This window comes from Aedes albopictus, chromosome 3 (genome assembly GCF_035046485.1).
Source record: "Aedes albopictus strain Foshan chromosome 3, AalbF5, whole genome shotgun sequence".
Taxonomy (NCBI): Eukaryota; Metazoa; Arthropoda; class Insecta; order Diptera; family Culicidae; genus Aedes; species Aedes albopictus.
Window position 1 is genome coordinate 353,282,491 of NC_085138.1, and position 23,217 is coordinate 353,305,707.

Sequence of the window (23,217 nt, forward strand, 5' to 3'; positions counted from 1 at the left end):
GCTTGTGTATTTATCTAGTCATAGACCGTGCGGCTAAAGTGAGATTGTTGAGAAGCGCTCGTCGCTCGCCCAGTGGCAGAAAAGGTCCGATGAAGATGAATTAATTAACGCATAATTAGATCCCTATCTCAGGACGACGCCCACGGGTGAGGACCAACCAGTCAGCCGGTTGGTTGGGGTGGTGCTACAGGGTCAGTTTAGGGTTAACAATCGCTTGACGAGATGTCGACGGTGGATTGTGCCATGAACGGAGTAATTGGGGAGCTCGGTTTCAAAAGGAAAGTTACCCTGCAATAATGTGGGAAACATAACTGAATAATCGCAGTAAGGATACTAAAAATAAGGTAGGAAAATTGCCTTCCCACCACTTCAGATGGCTTCAATCAATATCAAAATGAAGTTCTGGAAAGTCATCCGGTCGGTGCAAGTGTATTAGTTTACTTTCTACATAATACATTTCCAAGTAAGGGATGCGAATTTCGCGCTTTGGCATTACGAGAAAGTCTACTCTACACTGATAAACGGTTGAGATCAAAATTAAGATCTTCTTCTTCTTAATTCATTTTTGAATTCTGAGTTGCGATGGGAATCTCGATCGAGTGGCATTGTTCGGCAGAAAAAAACGAAAAGTGACGCGTGCTTGGAGCAGGTACACATCGTCCTTCCTCGTGAAGTGATACCAATGGATGCACACTTGGTAGCAAACAGTATTGCAGAAAATTGAAGGAGTCAAGGAGTGGCTGTGGTCATCCGACGACATGGACCTGGGTGAGATCATTCCGAGTTTTTTTTTCTTTGCATACTAGAAGAAGTTGGGGTAATTTCACGTTTTCATGAGGACTCCTGGAGTCTGTAATATCTGCAAATTAATCTTGTAGCTCTGGTGCTGGCCTAATATTGAAGCGATATAAATGTTAGAAGGAAGTGATTGCAGTTCACAACAATCATTGAGCCAATTTAAAATAATTACCTCAACGGCTGTCGATCACAGGTAACACATGGGACTATTCTTAGTAAAATACATAATTCAAAAATAGCTATGGGTAACTCTCGCCGAGACAGGCTCACTTTGTACACCTTGTCTTCAAAAATGTTTAAGGTGGCGATTTTCTGAAAGTCCTCGTTAAAAAGTAAGGAAAATGCATTTGATTACTCAAATTGATGTACCACCCATTAGTTAGAATCACAACAATTTTTGCAGACCCCTCGATTTTGGTCAAATGGTGGCTAATTTAAAGCGTTATAACTCTAAAGTAAGTTTCTCCAAAAACCACCTCAAAACGAATTGTTGTTGAAAAGATGAAATATAGAGCTACTATTTACAATAATAAAAAGTTGGGTCGGCCATTTTGGTTTTGACCGCCATCTTGGATTTTTATACCAAAACATTTTTTCCACCATGATGGCAACCACCGATTTTCAAAATGTTTGCATCAATTGAAAGCTGAGACATTTATACATAACATACCAAAAAATTAGAAATGTCTTTTTTTCCTATCAAAAGTTATCAAAAGTTATATCAAAAGGTCGTAGCAACTAAAACTTGTTGGGAATATGTATTTTGTGCATTCGAGCACCCCTCGTAATCGAGACAACGGATGTGTAAATAGATACAACCTGAACATGTTTTAAGGACTGTTCAATTTATAAAACGGACAACGGGCTTGTGCGATATCTTTTTTATCTTTTTCAGTTTTTTGCATAATTTTCTATAGCTATTCTCAAATGTAGGAAAAATATAACATTAAGCAAAATGTTCTTTATTGTGTAACTGAAGCGGTTTTTGTTAAACATCAATAAAAACCCATTTCTCAAAATTTGACATAACTTTTCCACATACTAAACATGCATATTTTCATGTAGTTTTTAATGTATTGGAATCTTATACTATTCTACTATAGGTAAAGCTCAATAGTTGATTAGTAATAATGCACCAAGCAGCCTCCAGCTTGATATAGTGAATTGCCTGGTTTTCATAGAAATTATTAAAACATATTTATTTAAATCCTAAATTTGTCCAGAGTATAAGAATATTGCTTTCTGAATGATGCAGAAGAAAAGAAAATACTTCAATTGCATTCTTCATCAAAAAATTAATTCATAAAGATGGTCATACACACTTATTTAGTATTTAAAAGTTCGGTAATGGTTTAAACTGGGTTCGACCTGTATTTTGAACATTTTGCAGAAACCCAGTAATTTTGACAGCGAAAATAACAAATTTCGGTAAAATATTGTACACTTTACTGAGTACGGTAATTTCATCAACAAAAAGTTCGGCGATATTTACACTTTACCGAACAGACTAAAAAAATCAGTACATGCAGTACCGACTATCCGCAATCATTGTTCTTTTACTGAGTTTTCGTCAATAAAAAAGTAAACATTATTGCCCTCTCGAGCAGCTGTCAAGTCGTCATGATCATTTCTTTAGCAGCAGCATTTGCCACATTTCTCGTCGAAAATTCATTTTTTTACCGGCTAAATTATTTCCTGTATGTTTAACAACTCCTGGGTAAGAATGATCAGTGAAAATTAGTGAAAGTATACTACACGAATGGCTAATAGTGACTGAAAAAGATGCTACCACAAGGCTTCTCCAGTCATAGAACTGGATGTTTTTTCACATTTGATACAGGGGTTTTAGTCAGCACCATTATTTGACCGTCGTGGGCTTATTTCATCACTAATTCTGTGCTGGTTTTGTATCGTCCGGAGGAAGGGACTGGCACACCTGGAGCAGCAGATTCTGTCATGCTTACAGCTGAACCGAAAGCTGCTCAACTATCTCGTGCAATTTACTTTACAAGCCATCTGAGAGTCTGAGGAATCTGTTGCTCCAGGTGTGCCAGTCTCTTCCTCCGGACACTACGGGTTTTTAATTACTTTCCCAGGAGTTGAAGAGCCACAGCAAAAGCCGAGCCTCTTCCCGTAATTAATTATGGGATCTTATCTGAAATGAGAAAAATATGCAGCATTGGTTAGGTATGGTCTGGGGATCATTCAGAAAACTGAGAAACTCGGTAACCTGAAGTAAACTGAAGTAAACTGAAGCAATGAACTGGAATTCAGTAAAATTGCCATACATAAGTTACTGGGTAACCCAGTTGCTGTTTGACAGATCTTCAACTTCCCACCTTACTGAGTCTTCGGTAATGAAATAAATTACTGAGTATTCAGCAGTTCAAAAACCCAGTAAAATTTTACCGAAGTCGGTAATCAAAAATAGCTGTGTAGTAAAAAAAATGCATACTTTTTGCACCATTGATACAGATTTTCGATTCTAGCGAATCTTGTTATTATTTATTTTCTACAAGGTTGGTCCTATGTTATTGTACACCTTATTTATTAACAATCGGATGTCATTTTTTTTTTCTACATCATTGTTATATAAAATTTGCATTAGGTTGCATTGTTATTTGAAAGAACCTTCAAAGAACGAAACTGTTTTGATTACTGTGCCTGTAATGGCACACAGTAACCAAACCAGCAATGTTGTTGAGAAGCAGTTTTCTGCATTTGAAACCACATTATTCCTACTTTTGACTGGATGTTTAAAAAATTGTTTATGGAATATGTTCATGCCCATTTTGCTTTACAATTGAATTTTAATCAAAAAATCGAATTTCACTTGAGACTTAAATATTTAAACAACTAATTTTCCAATCGAGTTTAAACTTTGCCAGAATGTTTATTACTCATGCTGCTGCAGCATGGCACATACTTTTGTGATGTTAAAAACGATATATCATATTAAAACAGAATTTTATATATATTTTAAATTTCCAGCAATCGTAAAATTCACCTCATTTAACATCTGGCCGATTTTCTATGAAATAAAACTATTTTTATTCGATTCAAAAATCATTACTCTAATGAAAGATGATGTACTGAACAACAAAGGAAGGGTGGTTAAATTTGAACTACGCGTCTTCTTTTTATAGCCTTTTAAAGTTGTCCGTTTTGTAAATTGAACAGTCCTTATGTTGTCGAGCATCGTTATTGTTTATACTTGAGAATGTAAATAGTCAATAAATTCAGTCGTTCGTGATCGTCACACTGTAAGCAAGTGTAACCAGGGAAGTTTTTCGGCTTCGCAGTCATCAAACGCAATCAAACGACTAAATATCGTTCTTCATCCGACGTTTCGGTGTTTATTACACCTTCTTCAGGGAATTCTACAATTAAAACGAGACATCATAAGCTAATTATAATAAGCTAAATAACATTAGACCTCACAGAACTTGCAATCGTTCTCGTTTTGTGGGCTCGGTTTTAGCATGATCCGTCTAAATTTTCCAAAAAAGTGTTGGCAAAAATCCTACAAAAATTATAATATGACTTTTACACATTTTTACACATTTTCTACCACTTGACATACTCTCTGAACAACAAAAAAACGTTTTTTAAAAATATCTGAATTCGGAAACACCTTCACTATCCAACCAACGGTCATTTTGTTCATGTAACGATGGTGGATATTGTTTGGACAAATTGTGGGAAATAAGTGGAGGTAACTGGTGTGGATCTAATCTTTTAGCTATTCGTGTGTTTGGTGTGTGGTGGTGTTTCTTGAGTTGGACTGTTGATTTTTGAGTGTGTGTAAGATTCCTACATACATTGAACTTAAACTGTCAATGTCAGATCTCTTGTTTACTGTACGGGGAGTGTTTATGATGCTACATACTTCTAGGATTGGTAGGGCTGACTGTCTTCTATGTTGATCCAATATTGTTGTTTTTTCCAGGTCGAACCTATGATCGTATTCTATGCTGTGTTGAAGTAAAGCGGTCTTTTCCTTCAACCGTTCCAGCTCGTACTCCGTCGTCGCATCGTTGTTGCCGTTGTTACGCAGTCTCTCTAGCTGAGTGTTTTTACTTTTACTCCGGTCCGGAATGCTTCGCTACTCGTCCCGCTGTTGTGTAGTTCCGCTGTGTGATAGCTCCAACAAAACTGACTGCAAAACGTGATTTCTGCCAATCAGGCAGAGGAAATACAAAATGTTCGCAACTATCTTGAACATCCCTAGCTACGATCAATTGCGGCTCTCGACGAACATGCGCTCCAGTGTTCTAGAGGGTTGAGATCTTCAGCAATGTTGTCTAGATTGATTGGTGCTACATTTTCATGTCTTTGGTTTTGATCTAGATCTGTTGAAACTGATCTAGATAAGTTTTATCTTTCAATACGACGCTCTAGTGATCTCGGTATGCATCCTGGAGGGTTGGAGTCTTCGACACAGTTCGAAAGGGTTGGTACTACATTTTAACGTCTTCGGTTTTGATCTAGATATAATCTAATCTAATCTAATCTAGTGCTTACGTCTTCGGTTTTGATCTAGATCTGCTGAAACTGATCTAGATAAGCTTTATACTTCAATACGACGATCTAGTGTTCTTGGTATGCATCCTAGAGGGTTGGAGTCTCCGGCAAAATGCTTTGGATTGATTGGTACCACATTCTTAAGTCTTCGGTTTTGATCTAGATCCGATAAAACTGATCTAGATAAGTTTTGTCTTTCGATGTGACGCTCAAGTGTATGCATCCTAGAGGGTTGGAGTCTTCGACAAAGTGTTTTGGATTAGTTGATACTATATTCAATGTCTTCGGTTTGGATCTTTCTCTCTTTCGATATGTTGCTCTAATGTTCTTTGTATGCCTTTTATAGGACGGAAGTCTTCGGCAAATTGTTTTGAACTTGGCTATCACGCTGAGGACCTGGGATCGAATCCCACTCCCGACATACTCACAAAATGTGGGTTCTTCCTTCGGAAGGGAAGTAAAACGTCGGTCCCGAGATGAACTAGCCTAGGGTTAAAAATCTCGTTAATACAGACAAAAAAAGTGTTTTGAACTGATTGGTACATTTTAATGTCTTCGGTTTTGTTGATCTAGATCTGCTGAAACTGATCTAGATAAGTTTTATCTTTCGATACGATGCTCTAGTGTTCTTAGTATGCATCCTAGAGGGTTGAAGTCTTCGGAAAAATGATTTGTATTGTTTGGTACTACATTCTAATGTTTTCGGTTTTGATCTAGGTCTGGTAAAACTGATCTAGATAAGTTTTGTCTTTCAATAATACAATCTAGTGTTCTCGGTATGCATCCTAGAGGATTGGAATCTTCCACAAAGTTCTTTAGATTGATTGGTACTACATTTTAACGTCTTCGATTTTGATCAAGATCTGCTGAAACTTATCAAGATTACTACTTACTACGTCCCCGATCGCTATTGGTTTCGTGTTGGCTTGGCATACCACATCGTTCTGCGAGTGATTTCCGGCAAGTAGTCGGTCAGCCAGCGCTTCCAGAATTGGTTGGCCAGCTGTTGGGACATCTTTTAGGTTCGCCAAAATAGAAATCCACATCCCAAGCACTTTCTCGGCCGCCATTTCAGGTGAGAGGTCTAAGCTTTTCTCCTCGGCGCTACTGCCACATCCGTCGCATCCCAAACTATTCTCACCTTTCCTGGTTTGTTTGGATTGGTTACAGGGAACACTGAGAGATGCCAAACGCGTTGGAAAGCTTGTTGCAGTTCTTTATCGGATAGCTTACGTACGTAGCCCTTGGCGAGATAGTCCGCCAACTTTTTCCTCAACGTGTGGGAAAGCGTTTCATCCATGCTCATGCGTTTTTCGAGACACTAGAACCGTTGAAGAGCCATTCCTTGACTGTCCGGTAAGCGCAAGGTAAGCGAAAGTTCCCCTGTAAACTTGGTCAACGATTGGAGAAGAGACTACGCTCGCTGATTATCGGCCGAAGGAAGAGCTTTGCTTGGTTTCACGATTCCTAAGCTATCTAGCGCGAAATAGTCCTTGACAGCTTGGTGCAGATCCTCTTCCTCCAGGAATTTCCCTAAAATTCCTCCGGGCATTTCCCTTAAATTCCTCCGGGAATTTCCCTGAAATTTGTCCGAGAATTTCCCTGAAATTCCTTCAGGGATTTCCCTGAAATTGCTCCAGGAATTTCCCTGAAATTCCTCCAGGAATTGTCTTGAAACTCCTACAGGAATTTCCCTGATATTCCTCCAGGGATTTGCCTGAAATTCCTCCAGAGATTTGCCTGAAATTCCCCCAGGAATTTCCCTGAAATTCCTCCAGGAATTTCCCTGAAATTCCTCCAGGAATTTCCCTGAAATTCCTCCAGGAATTTCCCTGAAATTCCACCTGGAATTTCCCTGAAATTCCTCCTGGAATTTCCCTTAATTTCCTCCTGGAATTTCCCTGAAAATCCTCCAGAAATTTCCCTGAAATTCCTCCAGAAATTTCCCTGAAATTCCTCCAGGAATTTCCCTCAACTTCCTTCTGGAAATTCCCTGAAATTCCTCCTAGAAATTCCCTGAAATTCCTCCTGAATTTCCCTGAAATTCCTCCTGAATTTCCCTGAAATTCCTCCTGAATTTCCCTGAAATTCCTCCTGAATTTCCCTGAAATTCCTCCTGAATTTCCCTGAAATTCATCCTGGAATTTCCCTGAAATTCATCCGGGAATTTCCCTGAAATTCCTTCAGGGATTTCCCTAAAATTGCTCCAGGAATTTTCTTGAAACTCCTCCAGGAATTTCCCTGAAATTTCTCCAGGAATTTCCCTGTAATTCATCCAGGAATTTCCCTGAAATTCCTCCAGGGATTTGCTTGAAATTCCTCCAGAAATAAGCCTGAAATTCCTCCAGGAATTTCCCTGAAATTCCTCCAAAAATTTCCCTGAAATTCCTCCTGGAATTTCCCTGAAAATCCTCCTAAAATTTCCCTGAACTTCCTCCGGGAATTTCCCTGACATTCCTCCAAGAATTTCCCTGAAATTCCTTCAGGAATTTCCCTGAAATTCCTTCAGGAATTTCCCTGAAATTGCTTCAGGAATTTCCCTGGAATTCCTCCAGGAATTTCCCTGAAATTCCTCCAGGAAGTTCCCTGAAATTCCTCCAGGAAGTTCCCTGAAATTCCTCCAGGAATTTCCCTGAAATTACTCCAGGAATTTCCCCGAAATTTCCCCAAGTAGTTACTGACGAAATTTATAAAGAATTTGAAAAAATCTAAAAGCATTGTCGCTTCAATTTCCAAAACTAGAAAAAATGCAATAGTATTTCCTGACAAATTGCCGACAAAATTCCCGAAGGAACTACCGTAAATACTTTCTTATAATGTATCAAAGGAGTGGCTTAACTAGGAGAAAATGCCTAAATGTCCAAGAAATTTTGGAAGAAATTCTCTCAAAAGGTTCAAACAACCAAATAACAAAATTGTGTGTGCTACTCATGAATATTGATAATTACTGTCATGGCCCAAAATTAATCAATCTTACGTAGAAGTCTTACCTACATCATCCGATCCGAACAATCTTCACCATTTGACGAAGGTACCTACTCTCCCAAGAATTTCGCGCATCCTTGTCCTTTGAACGACTTGTTTTTGTTCAGCACTTGGTACCTAAATAGCTGTAAATATATAACTGCCTGCCTGCTTGCCATCGCACCACTGCTCACCAGTCTGACCAATCATCCAACCAACCAGAAACTGGGAGAAACGGGATTTTAAGTGTCATTTTCGCGCGATGGCTATTAATTGAGAAAATATGCGGTAGGTAGGATGGAACCGTTCCCTTCATACCGAAGGAATGGCGACAACCTAGTTCGAAGGCATTGAATGCTGTCAGCAGGACTTTCCTGGTTCGGTGGTAAAAAGGACAAGTGCTGTTTAAATGCCGAACCAACCGACGACGCGACGGGGAAAAATTATGCAATGAAGGGAGCGAGAATCAACTTTAAAATTATTGCTGTCCCATCAAGCCGCTTAATTGGTGGTAAATTATTTCCTACCTGATGATGAGTGGGCTTTTGGATTTTTTAACATTCGAGCAGTTGCTCATGATGATGACTGTATACCCACTATCAGCGTAAGGATTAGCTATGGATGCGGAGTCACATCGGAAGGAAGTGATCTCCTGATTTTTTGTTCAAATATAAAATTAAGCTCCATAAACTGTGTACTGGAAATAGAAACTACAGAAAATGAATAACAAGGAACGAACTCACCTGATAATAATATTCAACTGGTTCTCTGTGTTGGTCACTGATTGCAGAATCCAGCATATCAAAAATGCCGTTCAAAGCATTTCCATGTAACATTTAGGCGACCTATTAGTCTTGAAATGGTTTTCAGAACCATCCTAAAACTTGTTTCCTATTATTTAGTTTTATGGTGGTTTTAAGGACCTCTTCTAGTTTACTTGATCAAAACATGTTACTTGTTCACACCACTCACTGACGTATATAATAACCGTATAGATTGCGAAACTAGATTTTCCTTTTCACCATAAAATAACTTGTTTAACTTATACAACTTTAAGAATCCTGCCAGAATATTCAATCACCCACAAGGCATCAGTTAATGAGATTCACTCTCAAAAGAAGCTCATCTTTTCAGGCAAGTTCATTTCTCCTTTGTTAGACAGTTCATTAAAGCTTCGCACACAATTTACGACCATCACATCCCATTTCCTATACGTCTACTTAAACTTTTTTATGCTCCGGCCACCCACTCTAGCCCGGCATCGGCACGGAAAGCAGTTCCTTGAAGCACTGCTGCTGCACCGAGTATTATCAGAAAAATTAAAATCTCACTTCCCCTTCCTTGAGGCGGGGGCATCGCCTTCCCGACCAGATACGGATATCAAGATTATAGCGAAATTGTGAGAACTGTTATTATAAAGAACAGAAGTTGACATATTTCTGTTGTAAGAAGTCTTTCAATAACAGAATTATAACAAAACCAATGTTATATATTCAAACAGATCACTTTTTTTCATTATATTTATACCATTGACGTAGTTTTGTAACACATATATTTTGAATTACATGTTATATTGTTTGTAACAAAATTGTATCAAAATTTGTTAAAATTTTTTTTTTGTATTGTCGCCAAAAAGTTGATACATTTTTGTAATTTTGGCCACTAAGTTAAAAATTAATAAATTTGTTCTGCAATAGATAACAGAACTTATTATAACAAATTTTAATAAAATCTTGTTATACTTACATCACAATTTGTTATTGTTTTTAATTGGAGGAACTTTTGCTGGAATTTTGGTTATTTAAGCCACTAACTGGACATATTTTATAAAAAACCATTGTTAGAATCACTGTAACATAATAACACAACCTGTAATAATCTTGTTATTCTCATCTGTTCGGATTACTTCATCTTCACAGTCACCACCGCCCCCAGCAGCTTCGCGCGGGGCCGTTTAATCTTCAGTTAGCAGAAGCATCCTCCTGCTGCGGTTGTTTCCATCTTGACTGGATATCTCACGGAGCGATGCGGTCCATACGCAGCAAGATTTCCACATCGCTGCGCTTTTGGCGCCCAACTGTTAAGGCGAACAGAAAAATGATTTTCCATCTTCAAGAAAGTGCGGTTTCCGGCGCTTCGTTCCGCCATGGCAGTTGGTGCACGCGAGGCCAGTCAACGTATTTATAACGCCCATATGTAACATACAATGAAGCATAGAATATTGAAAAGTAATTCATTTATATGAATGGAAGTAATAGGAAAAATTTCCAGAGAAATTCTTGGAGAAAATTTCAGAGAAATTCTTAGAAAACTTTCCAGGAAAACTCCAAAAGGAATTTCAGGGCAATTCTCGGAGAAAATTCCTGAGAAATTCTTGAAATTTCAGGAAAATTTCTGGAGGTATTTCAGACGAAATCCTGGAGAAATTCCAGGAAAATTTTTGAATAAATTTCAGGTAAATTCCTGAAGGAATTTCAGGCGGAATTCCAGGGGAATTCCAGGCGGAATTCCAGGGAAATTCCAGGCGGAATTCCAGGGAGGAATTCCATGAGGAATTCCAGGGAGGAATTCCATGAGGAATTCCAGGGAGGAATTCCATGAGGAATTCCAGGGAGGAATTCCATGAGGAATTCCAGGGAGGAATTCCATGAGGAATTCCAGGGAGGAATTCTATGAGGAATTCCAGGGAGGAATTCCATGAGGAATTCCTGGGAGGAATTCCATGAGGAATTCCAGGGAGGAATTCCATGAGGAATTCCAGGGAGGAATTCCATGAGGAATTCCAGGGAGGAATTCCATGAGGAATTCCAGGGAGGAATTCCATGAGGAATTCCAGGGAGGAATTCCATGAGGAATTCCAGGGAGGAATTCCATGAGGAATTCCAGGGAGGAATTCCATGAGGAATTCCAGGGAGGAATTCCAGGAGGAATTCCAGGGGGAATTCCAGGGTAATTCCAGGAGGAATTCCAGGGGAATTCCAGGAGAAATTCCAGGGGAATTCCAGGAGAAATTCCAGGGGCATTCCAGGAGAAATTCCAGGGGAATTCCAGGAGAAACTCCAGGGGAATTCCAGGAGGAATTCCAGGGAAATTCCAGGCGGAATTCCAGGGAGGAATTCCAGGGTAATTCCAGGGGGGATTCCAGGGTAATTCCAGGGGGAATTCCAGGGTAATTCCAGGAGGAATTCCAGGGGAATTCCAGAAGGAATTCCAGGGGAATTCCAGGAGGAATTCCAGGGGAATTCCAGAAGGAATTCCAGGGGAATTCCAGAAGGAATTCCAAGGGAATTCCAGAAGGAATTCCAAGGGAATTCCAGAAGGAATTCCAGGGGAATTCCACGAGGAATTCCAGGGGAATTCCACGAGGAATTCCAGGGGAATTCCACGAGGAATTCCAGGGGAATTCCAGGAGGAATTCCAGGGGAATTCCAGGAGGAATTCCAGGGGAATTCCAGGAGGAATTCCAGGGGAATTCCAGGAGGAATTCCAGGGGAATTCCAGGAGGAATTCCAGGGGAATTCCAGGAGGAATTCCAGGGGAATTCCAGGAGGAATTCCAGGGGAATTCCAGGAGGAATTCCAGGGGAATTCCAGGAGGAATTCCAGGGGAATTCCAGGAGGAATTCCAGGGGAATTCCAGGAGGAATTCCAGGGGAATTCCAGGAGGAATTCCAGGGGAATTCCAGGAGGAATTCCAGGGGAATTCCAGGAGGAATTCCAGGGGAATTCCAGGAGGAATTCCAGGGGAATTCCAGGAGGAATTCCAGGGGAATTCCAGGAGGAATTCCAGGGGAATTCCAGGAGGAATTCCAGGGGAATTCCAGGAGGAATTCCAGGGGAATTCCAGGAGGAATTCCAGGGGAATTCCAGGAGGAATTCCAGGGGAATTCCAGGAGGAATTCCAGGGGAATTCCAGGAGGAATTCCAGGGAAATTCCAGGAGGAATTCCAGGGGAATTCCAGGAGGAATTCCAGGGAAATTCCAGGAGGAATTCCAGGGGAATTCCAGGAGGAATTCCAGGGAAATTCCAGGAGGAATTCCAGGGGAATTCCAGGAGGAATTCCAGGGGAATTCCAGGAGGAATTCCAGGGGAATTCCAGGAGGAATTCCAGGGGAATTCCAGGAGGAATTCCAGGGGAATTCCAGGAGGAATTCCAGGGGAATTCCAGGAGGAATTCCAGGGGAATTCCAGGAGGAATTCCAGGGGAATTCCAGGAGGAATTCCAGGGGAATTCCAGGAGGAATTCCAGGGGAATTCCAGGAGGAATTCCAGGGGAATTCCAGGAGGAATTCCAGGGGAATTCCAGGAGGATTTCCAGGGGAATTCCAGGAGGATTTCCAGGGGAATTCCAGGAGGATTTCCAGGGGAATTCCAGGAGGAATTCCAGGGGAATTCCAGGAGGAATTCCAGGGGAATTCCAGGGGAATTCCAGGAGGAATTCCAGGGGAATTCCAGGAGGAATTCCAGGGGAATTCCAGGAGGAATTCAGGGGAATTCCAGGAGGAATTCCAGGGGAATTCCAGGAGGAATTCCAGGGGAATTCCAGGAGGAATTCCAGGGGAATTCCAGGAGGAATTCCAGGGGAATTCCAGGAGGAATTCCAGGGGAATTCCAGGAGGAATTCCAGGGGAATTCCAGGAGGAATTCCAGGGGAATTCCAGGAGGAATTCCAGGGGAATTCCAGGAGGAATTCCAGGGGAATTCCAGGAGGAATTCCAGGGGAATTCCAGGAGGAATTCCAGGGGAATTCCAGGAGGAATTCCAGGGGAATTCCAGGAGGAATTCCAGGGGAATTCCAGGAGGAATTCCAGGGGAATTCCAGGAGGAATTCCAGGGGAATTCCAGGAGGAATTCCAGGGGAATTCCAGGAGGAATTCCAGGGGAATTCCAGGAGGAATTCCAGGGGAATTCCAGGAGGAATTCCAGGGGAATTCCAGGAGGAATTCCAGGGGAATTCCAGGAGGAATTCCAGGGGAATTCCAGGAGGAATTCCAGGGGAATTCCAGGAGGAATTCCAGGGGAATTCCAGGAGGAATTCCAGGGGAATTCCAGGAGGAATTCCAGGGGAATTCCAGGAGGAATTCCAGGGGAATTCCATGAGGAATTCCAGGGGAATTCCAGGAGGAATTCCAGGGGAATTCCAGGAGGAATTCCAGGGGAATTCCAGGAGGAATTCCAGGGGAATTCCAGGAGGAATTCCAGGGGAATTCCAGGAGGAATTCCAGGGGAATTCCAGGAGGAATTCCAGGGGAATTCCAGGAGGAATTCCAGGGGAATTCCAGGAGGAATTCCAGGGGAATTCCAGGAGGAATTCCAGGGGAATTCCAGGAGGAATTCCAGGGGAATTCCAGGAGGAATTCCAGGGGAATTCCAGGAGGAATTCCAGGGGAATTCCAGGAGGAATTCCAGGGGAATTCCAGGAGGAATTCCAGGGGAATTCCAGGAGGAATTCCAGGGGAATTCCAGGAGGAATTCCAGGAGGAATTCCAGGGGAATTCCAGGAGGATTTCCAGGGGAATTCCAGGAGGAATTTCAGGGGAATTCCAGGAGGAATTTCAGGAGAATTCCAGGAGGAATTTCAGGGGAATTCCAGGAGGAATTTCAGGGGAATTCCAGGAGGAATTCCAGGGGAATTCCAGGAGGAATTCCAGGGGAATTCCAGGAGGAATTCCAAGAGGAATTCCAGGAGGAATTCCAAGAGGAATTCCAGGGGAATTCCAAGAGGAATTCCAGGGGAATTCCAAGAGGAATTCCAGGGGAATTCCAAGAGGAATTCCAGGGGAATTCCAAGAGGAATTCCAGGGGAATTCCAAGAGGAATTCCAGGGGAATTCCAAGAGGAATTCCAGCGGAATTCCAAGAGGAATTCCAGCGGAATTCCAAGAGGAATTCCAGGGGAATTCCAAGAGGAATTCCAGGGGAATTCCAAGAGGAATTCCAGGGGAATTCCAAGAGGAATTCCAGGGGAATTCCAAGAGGAATTCCAGGGGAATTCCAAGAGAAATTCCAGGGGAATTCCAAGAGGAATTCCAGGGGAATTCCAAGAGGAATTCCAGGGGAATTCCAAGAGGAATTCCAGGGGAATTCCAAGAGGAATTCCAGGGGAATTCCAAGAGGAATTCCAGGGGAATTCCAAGAGGAATTCCAGGGGAATTCCAAGAGGAATTCCAGGGGAATTCCAGGAGGAATTCCAGGGGAATTCCAGGAGGAATTCCAGGGGAATTCCAGGAGGAATTCCAGGGGAATTCCAGGAGGAATTCCAGGGGAATTCCAGGAGGAATTCCAGGGGAATTCTATGAGGAATTCCAGGGGAATTCCATGAGGAATTCCAGGGGAATTCCATGAGGAATTCCAGGGGAATTCCAGGAGGAATTCCAGGGGAATTCCAGGAGGAATTTCAGGGGAATTCCAGGAAGAATTCCAGGGGAATTCCAGGATGAATTCCAGGGGAATTCCAGGATGAATTCCAGGGGAATTCCAGGAGGAATTCCAGGGGAATTCCAGGAGGAATTCCAGGGGAATTCCAGTAGGAATTCCAGGGGAATTCCAGGAGGAATTTCAGGGGAATTCCAGGAAGAATTCCAGGGGAATTCCAGGATGAATTCCAGGGGAATTCCAAGAGGAATTCCAGGGGAATTCCAAGAGGAATTCCAGGGGAATTCCAAGAGGAATTCCAGGGGAATTCCAAGAGGAATTCCAGGGGAATTCCAAGAGGAATTCCAGGGGAATTCCAAGAGGAATTCCAGGGGAATTCCAAGAGGAATTCCAGGGGAATTCCAGGAGGAATTCCAGGGGAATTCCAGGAGGAATTCCAGGGGAATTCCAGGAGGAATTCCAGGGGAATTCCAGGAGGAATTCCAGGGGAATTCCAAGAGGAATTCCAGGGGAATTCCAAGAGGAATTCCAGGGGAATTCCAGGAGGAATTCCAGGGGAATTCCAGGAGGAATTCCAGGGGAATTCCAGGAGGAATTCCAGGGGAATTCCAGGAGGAATTCCAGGGGAATTCCATGAGGAATTCCAGGGGAATTCCAGGAAGAATTCCAGGGGAATTCCAGGAAGAATTCCAGGGGAATTCCAGGAGGAATTCCAGGGGAATTCCAGGAGGAATTCCAGGGGAATTCCAGGAGGAATTCCAGGGGAATTCCAGGAGGAATTTCAGGGGAATTCCAGGAAGAATTCCAGGGGAATTCCAGGAGGAATTCCAGGGGAATTCCAGGAGGAATTTCAGGGGAATTCCAGGAAGAATTCCAGGGGAATTCCAGGATGAATTCCAGGGGAATTCCAGGAGGAATTCCAGGGGAATTCCAGGAGGAATTCCAGGGGAATTCCAGGAGGAATTCCAGGGGAATTCCAGGAGGAATTCCAGGGGAATTCCAGGAGGAATTCCAGGGGAATTCCAGGAGGAATTCCAGGGGAATTCCAGGAGGAATTCCAGGGGAATTCCAGGAGGAATTCCAGGGGAATTCCAGGAGGAATTCCAGGGGAATTCCAGGAGGAATTCCAGGGGAATTCCAGGAGGAATTCCAGGGGAATTCCAGGAGGAATTCCAGGGGAATTCCAGGAGGAATTCCAGGGAAATTCCAGGAGGAATTCCAGGGGAATTCCAGGAGGAATTCCAGGGGAATTCCAGGAGGAATTCCAGGGGAATTCCAGGAGGAATTCCAGGGGAATTCCAGGAGGAATTCCAGGGGAATTCCAGGAGGAATTCCAGGGGAATTCCAGGAGGAATTCCAGGGGAATTCCAGGAGGAATTCCAGGGGAATTCCAGGAGGAATTCCAGGGGAATTCCAGGAGGAATTCCAGGGGAATTCCACGAGGAATTCCAGGGGAATTCCAGGAGGAATTCCAGGGGAATTCCAGGAGGAATTCCAGGGGAATTCCAGGAGGAATTCCAGGGGAATTCCAGGAGGAATTCCATGGGATTTCCACGAGGAATTCCAGGGGAATTCTACGAGGAATTCCAGGGGAATTCTACGAGGAATGCCTGGGGAATTTCAGGAGGAATCCTGAAAGAATTCTTTGTGAAATTAATGCACAAATTCTCCGCTCAAGTATCGCAAACACCTTACCGCCATCGCATACGTGTGGGGAGAATCCCTCACCGAGACTTCCCTGACGGAACAATTTTCTTATTGCGGTTACTGTTGCTTCTGAGGAGCAGAGCAGAGCAAACCACCCCTACCAGAAACGAAGAAACAGAAAACGCTTGGCCGCACCAACCGACCCATAAATCATCGCCGATTATCTTGTACGGTTGCCGCCCCGCGTTGTTCCACAGTCGTCAGTTGCGGTTGTCTGGCAGGAAGGATGAGCTGGAATACGTAGGTACCCGCTTCCTTGTCTTCTCTTAGTTGCAGATATTTGTGCATCCTTTGGGGCACAAATATCTGCAACTAGGAGAAGTGGACTGGACCGGGTATGCATAGTTTGTAAATAATTGCATAGCACGACGAATGGGCGATGCTTGAACCCACACTGAGCGCGCGGGGCACAGCTGTTTCGAGTAGAATTTTAATTAAGATACATGGCCGGGGTTTTGCTGGGGGAATGAATATGCATCTCGAAGAAATGGCTACGATTGTTTGCATCATTCACATCACGGAGAAAATTATTGTTTTATGAGCTTTTGTAGAATTGAGATTACTGAGATATGAACTTTTATGATTCTTTTTTCTACTTTTTAATCATCGTCTTTTTATCTCAACAGCTCTACTACTTTGTCCAATTCTTCAGTTTATTCTTTTTTGTGTTTTTTTCTTCTTCTTGTTCATTGGCGTATCTAGGATTTTTTCCCAGGGGGTGCCTAGGGGGTGCCAGTTTCAGTGGCTTCTAGGTTATTTTGCTTTTTTTTTTGTAAAAGGAAGTACCGATCTACCCTCAATTTCTTAGTATAATGATATACTGCGTTGCGGAAAAAATAGAACGTAAATTGAAACGCGCTATATTTTAAAGAACAGTTTTTTTTTTGAAAATCCAAACCGTTGTACTGATGTGAGGTTTGGAAACTTGATAACTTGATTGCGTATAATACATGGAATTTGTAGGTATTTTAGAAATTGTTTTGCAATTTATTTCATTTAAGACTTCTTTTGCAAATTTCTCAGAAATTCCTTTGGATTTGGCAAATTTCTTCGGAAATATCTTTGGATCCCCTCCGGCAATTTCTTCAAGAATTTATTTGGTAATATGTTTAGAAATTGCCATTAAACACCTTTTACGCATCTTTTGAAAATTTTATCGGCAATAACTTTAAAAATTTATTCGGAAATTCTTTTATAAATCGCTCCAATAATTGTAATGAAAATTCTTTAGAAAATTTCTTCTAGATTTCTTTTGTAATTATTTAAGGAATTCCTGCAGCAGATAGTTTTGGAATACCTTCGGCAATCCCGATATTACTTGCATTGAAAAATTAATTTGGGAATTTTATCAGCAATTTCCTTGGAAATTTTGGTAACTTCGATTATTACTGTGGGTACTTCTTCGGTAATTCATTTGGAAATTGATTCGGCAAATTCCTTAAAAATTTCCTTCAAAAATTTATTTCAAAGAAAAAATCTTTGATGGCTCTTTAAAAATTCTGTCACGGTGATACTACAACAATTACTTTTGGAATTCTTTCAAAATTTTATTCAGGAACTCCTTTGATTATTTCGGAAAATTCTTTGAGGATTTCTTCTAATTTTTATGTGAATGTTTGTGAAAATTTTTAAAGAATATATTTCGGCAATTTATTTTGAGATTGCATTTAGCCAATTAAAAAAAAAGCCTTGATGTTTTCTTTAGGAATTCCGCCGGTAATGAATTCCTTTGCAACTACTTTGAAAGATTTTTTTCTTTCTGTATTAACGAGATTTTTAGCCTTAGGCTAGATGAGCTAGATCACGCCCGAAACCGGTCGACGTAAAGGTAATTTTAATCTATTCTTGACGATTGTAAGAACGATAAGTGTTATGTCTTGTCTCATGTCGCGTCTCGTGTGTGTCGTGAAGTTCTTACGTTACCATAAACTGTAAAAGTTAATAGTTCCTTCAGCATGTTTTTTTTTTTTATTTTTTGTGGTAGTTTCATTGGAATTTAATTTATTTAACTTCTTTAGTTTTTTTATAGTTTCAATAGCCATTCTTCTGAAATTATTTTAGCAATTTTTTCCAGTTGTTTTGTATTTTTTTCAGGCAATTTCGTAGTGATTCCTTTGGCAATTCTTTATGATTTAATTCTAGTTATATCTATTGCTTCCGAAAATTGCTGAATTGAAAAATCAGAAATTCTAAACTGGGCTTGCTTGAAGAAAATCCTATGAAATCCGCGGAAAACTTCCCGACAAATTCCAAAAGAAATTACTGGAAAAATTTCCATCAAAATTACCTTAGAACTTCCGAAGTTGTGGAGTGGACCTGGTGTGATGGTTAGATCACTTGACTATCACGCCGAGGACCTGGGATCGAATCCCACTCCCGACAAACTCACAAAACAATGTAAGTTCTTCCTTCGGAAGGGACGTAAAGCATGGGTCCCGAGATGAACTCTTCGTTTTTGGACGTGTACGAACAACGTACGAAAATCAACGCAGTCAGTCGGACATTGTCCTGTAGATGGGCTAGATCACGCCCGAAACCGGTAATCTTAATCTTTTCTTGATGATTGTAAGAACGATAAGTGTTATGTCTTGTCTCATGTCGCGTCTCGTGTGCGATGCTGAAGGAACTTGCAAAGAAATGGCCATACTGTGGTCTAGCGAACACGGAGTCGTGGGTTCGAATCCCACCCATCTCTCAATTTGTCAATTAGCTATACTCTGTGCCTTCTAATCAATTATAAGTTTTTCCCGTACATCCCTAAACGATTTTACTAGAAATTTTTCTAGTAATACCTCCCGGAATTTCTCTGGAAATTCCAACTATTCCCGAAATTCGTTTAGGGAATCCTCTAGAGATTTATTTTTGAATTTCTTCAGCTGGAATTCCTTGAAGAAGACCAAGAGGAGTTCTAGGAGTAATATCATGATTAATTTCTAGAGCAATCCATGAATAAAAACTCTATAGGATCTCCTGGATGAGTCTTAAGAAAAATCCCTGGAAGAATCAAAGGCATTTTTTTTCCTTGTTGGGGACATAATGCCACTGCGACCATTAATTTGATCTATTGTGGCGTCATCAAAGGCATTTCTGAAAGTATCCAAGGGAAATTGCCTAGAAGAATCCCAGCAAGAATACCAGAAGAAATCCCTAGAGGGATTTCTGCAGGTATCACAATAAGAATTTCTGGAGGAGACCTAGGAGGCATTGCTGACACATTAGAGGCAGCAGGAATCGCTTATGGAATCCCAGGAGGAGTTCCTGGATGAAAGTCAAGAGGGGTTCCTGGAGGAATCCAATGATAAATATTTGGAGAAATCCCAGGAAAAAAAATCCTTTAAGATTTCCAGGAAGAAACACTGAAGGTAATGCTCCTATGAAGATTGCCTTGAATAATCCCAGCAAGTTTTTGGAGGAATCCCTGGAGAAATTCTTAGAAGAATCTCCAGAAGAATTCCGTGAGGTATTTCAGTAAGTATTTCAGGAGGAGTCCTAGGAGGAATTGCTGGAAGAACCACAGCAGAAATATCTTGAGAAATCCAGCTGAAAATCCTGAAGGAAGAACATGAGAAGCTTATGAGAGAATCCTTGGTTAAAAATTCCTAGAGGAATCACCGGAGAGCTTCTTAAGAAATCACATCTCAAAAGGTATTATTTGCAGGATTCTGGGATGTATCATTGTAGAAATCTCAGCATAAATCCTAGGAGTAATTGCTGGAGGAAACTACACAGGAAATGCCTGGGAGAATCCAAAGAAAAAATCACCGGAATACCTAGAGAAGTCTCTGCAAGAACCGGTAAAGGTATTTTGAAAGAATCTATAACGAAGGCCCTGATTGAATCGCAAAAGGAATTTCTGAAGGAATCTTAGGAAGACTTTCCGGAAGAATTTCAGCCACAATGCTAGGATAAATTCGTATGGGAATCACTAGAAGAATTTCTGGACGTATTCTAGTAAGAATTTATGGAGGAATTGCTGGAAGATCCGAAGGAAAACTTCTTTGAGGCATCCTTGAAGGAAGACCAAAAGGAGTTTATGCAGGAATTTCTGGAGGAATCTTTGGATAAAATCTCTGAAGGAATTCCTGGATGAGTGCTTGGAGAAATCCGTGGTAGAACAATCAAAGAAATTTCTGCAAGAATTCTAGGAAGTTTGCCTGGAAAGATCCCGACAAAAAAGCCTGGAGAAAGCTCTAGAAGAATCCGTAGCATAATTTCCAAAGTTCCACAGTTAGAATGTCTGGACGAAGAATAGCTGGAATAACCACAGGAATAGCTTAGGGAATCCCAGCTGGAATATCTGAAGGAAATCTTAGAATCAGGAATACCGGGGGTATCCTAAAAAGTTCCCCTGAAAATGCCTGGAAATCTCAGGAGGATTTTGACTGTTTGTCAACCTATTATATGTGCATCATTGGTACAAATTTGGGCTCAATTGATCAATCTTCCGCAAAGTTAGAACCGTTCCGGTAAAAAACTATTTTTAAGCCAACTAATTTTTGAGCTGTTATATCTCGGAAACCAGTGAACTGAATTGAATGAAATTTTGAACCCTCTGTACAACCCCATCAGGACTGCCTGGAGAATCCTAAGGGAAGTTTATTGAAAGAAAAACCGGTAGGAATCCATAAGAAAACCTAGAGAAATCACTGTATAAATAGATAGAGGTATTTCTGGAGAAATCCATAGAGAGTCTGTTGATTCTGACCAATAGGCGACAAACATATCTAAAGGTCCAATCTGCAAAAGAGAGGCTCTCTTTGTTCCGGTTCTCTTTAAATTATTGACGGTTTCCCCCCTTATCGAACGCGACGATTTGAATCCGTCGCCGATGAAACCATCGCCAGAGTCGTCGCAGCCAATCAGCAGGCGGGAGTCTGACGTTTCTTCGATCTCACTAACACAAACAGCAGCAGATGTGATGCTTGATTCATTGCGATGATTCAGATTTGTGATGTAAAGATCGGCAAAGGATTGTTTAATCTACCTTCCGATGCAAGAAGTAAATAAAATTTTATAAATACAAGCACGTTTTAATCGAAAGGGAGATGACTTAAAGAGAGCCTCTCATATGCACTTAGGACCTATAGAAAAGTTTGGCCTGAATATCCTAAACGCCAAAACGTACAACAAGTATTTAAGTAATCTGGGTGTGCTTAAGTTTTGTTGAAATGTGCAATTAATAAATATTATAATTATTGTGTTAAGTTTTAAATTTTAGGTGTCTGCCAAGAAAAGATTCTAGGGGGTGCAAAATTTGTTCTAGGGGGTGCCAGGCACCCCTGGAACCCCCCCTAGCTACGCCAATGTTCTTGTTTTATTTTTCTTGCTTTTGTTCATGTTCTCTTTTCTTCGTTTGATGTTTTACGTTCACCCATTCTTTTTTTGTTTTTAATTTAAGCTGACTGATATCTATATAATCGTATCCCCCCCTTTAGGGCAACGAAATTTACAAAAAAAAAGCCTTATCGCATAGTCAAAGCATCCGATTTGATTTTCTCCTCAATCCCATCAAACCACGTAACGACCGAACAATAACACCCGACAAACGCACAAATCGATTGCAACCAAGCGCGTCACCACAAAACGAGCATCAATCCGCTGGAAATGATCGCCCCCGAAACACTTCAATTGCCCCTGAAATTGAAATCCACTTTATCTCAATCTGTCCCCGGTTGTGTGGTGCGACAAAACAATCTTGATGTTCACCGCTGCTGTCGCCACCCCAAGGGGAGTCGTCACCGACGCAAGTCGCAAGTCGTAAAATATACTACAGCAACCACACACCAGGCGCCAGGCGTTAGAGAAAAGCGTGGTTTCTATTTTTATAACCCTTCAAGTTTTGTTGCTTCTGTTGGTCCCTAAATTTAACGCTGCTGCTGCTTTAATGCTTCCTATCCTGTACCTCAGGCCCGTGCACAGAAAAGGCGATAAGGTAGGGGTTTTTCCTAATTTTGGCAAAGGGCGGAGGGGCGCCTAGTGTATGGATCATCGGCAATGGGAGGGGTTTAACCCCAAAAAACCCCTCCCTTGCTTGCTGAACCTACATCTTAAATGGGTGCATTGAATGGGGTTTTCCGTTGTGAGGTGCGAAACAGTACGCCCTTCCAAACGCGCTTAAAGCTTCCAAATCAATCCACACGCTTTAAGCCGGGTCAGTGGTTGTCAAATACAGCTTGACAGCCCTAAGTGGTTTCATTCCTTAAGAGAAGTAACCTCATATTGCCGAAGCGGTGGATGCGCTGGTATTCAGCTAGGCCATGCTGAGGGTGATTTGTGAGATTGTGTCCGGGAGCATTTGTTAAATAAATTCTTCTTGCGATTCCTCCAGAAATTCTTTCCGTAATTGCTCCACAATTTTTGATCCCACTAGGATTTGATTCTGTGATTCCTCAGGAGCTATATCTGATTTCTTTTTGGAGTTTCTTCAGAAGTTCCCTCTGTGGTCATTCCAAGAATTTCTTCTGAGATTCCTATCAGGTTCCATATCAGGAACTTCTTCCAGGATTCCTGCTGGGATTTCTCATTGAGTTGCGGGAATCCACCAGGAATTTCATCCGAGATTCTCCTGAAAACTTCTGAAGAAAACCAGATGGAACTTGTTGGAGTATTTCCTCAAGGAAATTCATGAGTAATTCTTTGAACAAAAACTGCAGGAAGAATCTCTCAAAATACTCCCTAATAAACTCCTGAAGGATTTCCATTAGAAACATCTGAAAGGATCCGAGTTCCTAGATGAATCCTGGAAAGAGACCCTGAAGAAATCCTGGAAGTAGTTTCTGAAAGAATTCTAGAAAAAACTACCCGGAATAAGTTTCAACAAGAATCCCAGAAAGAGTTCCAAAAGGAACCC

General features: G+C 41.5%; 1 protein-coding gene and 1 long non-coding RNA gene across 2 annotated transcripts in view; both read right to left on the reverse strand.

The window, feature by feature from the left end:
* Positions 1-23,217, reverse strand: part of LOC109417359 (uncharacterized) — a 303,964-nt gene that overhangs the window by 71,945 nt on the left and 208,802 nt on the right. The gene's annotated exons all lie outside the window — the stretch shown is intronic.
* LOC134291704 (uncharacterized) lies at positions 4,127-4,844 on the reverse strand. Its single transcript, XR_009999243.1, has 2 exons — positions 4,806-4,844; positions 4,127-4,754 (listed from the first exon to the last, which is right to left on the reverse strand). It is a non-coding gene; the product is annotated as an uncharacterized LOC134291704 (long non-coding RNA).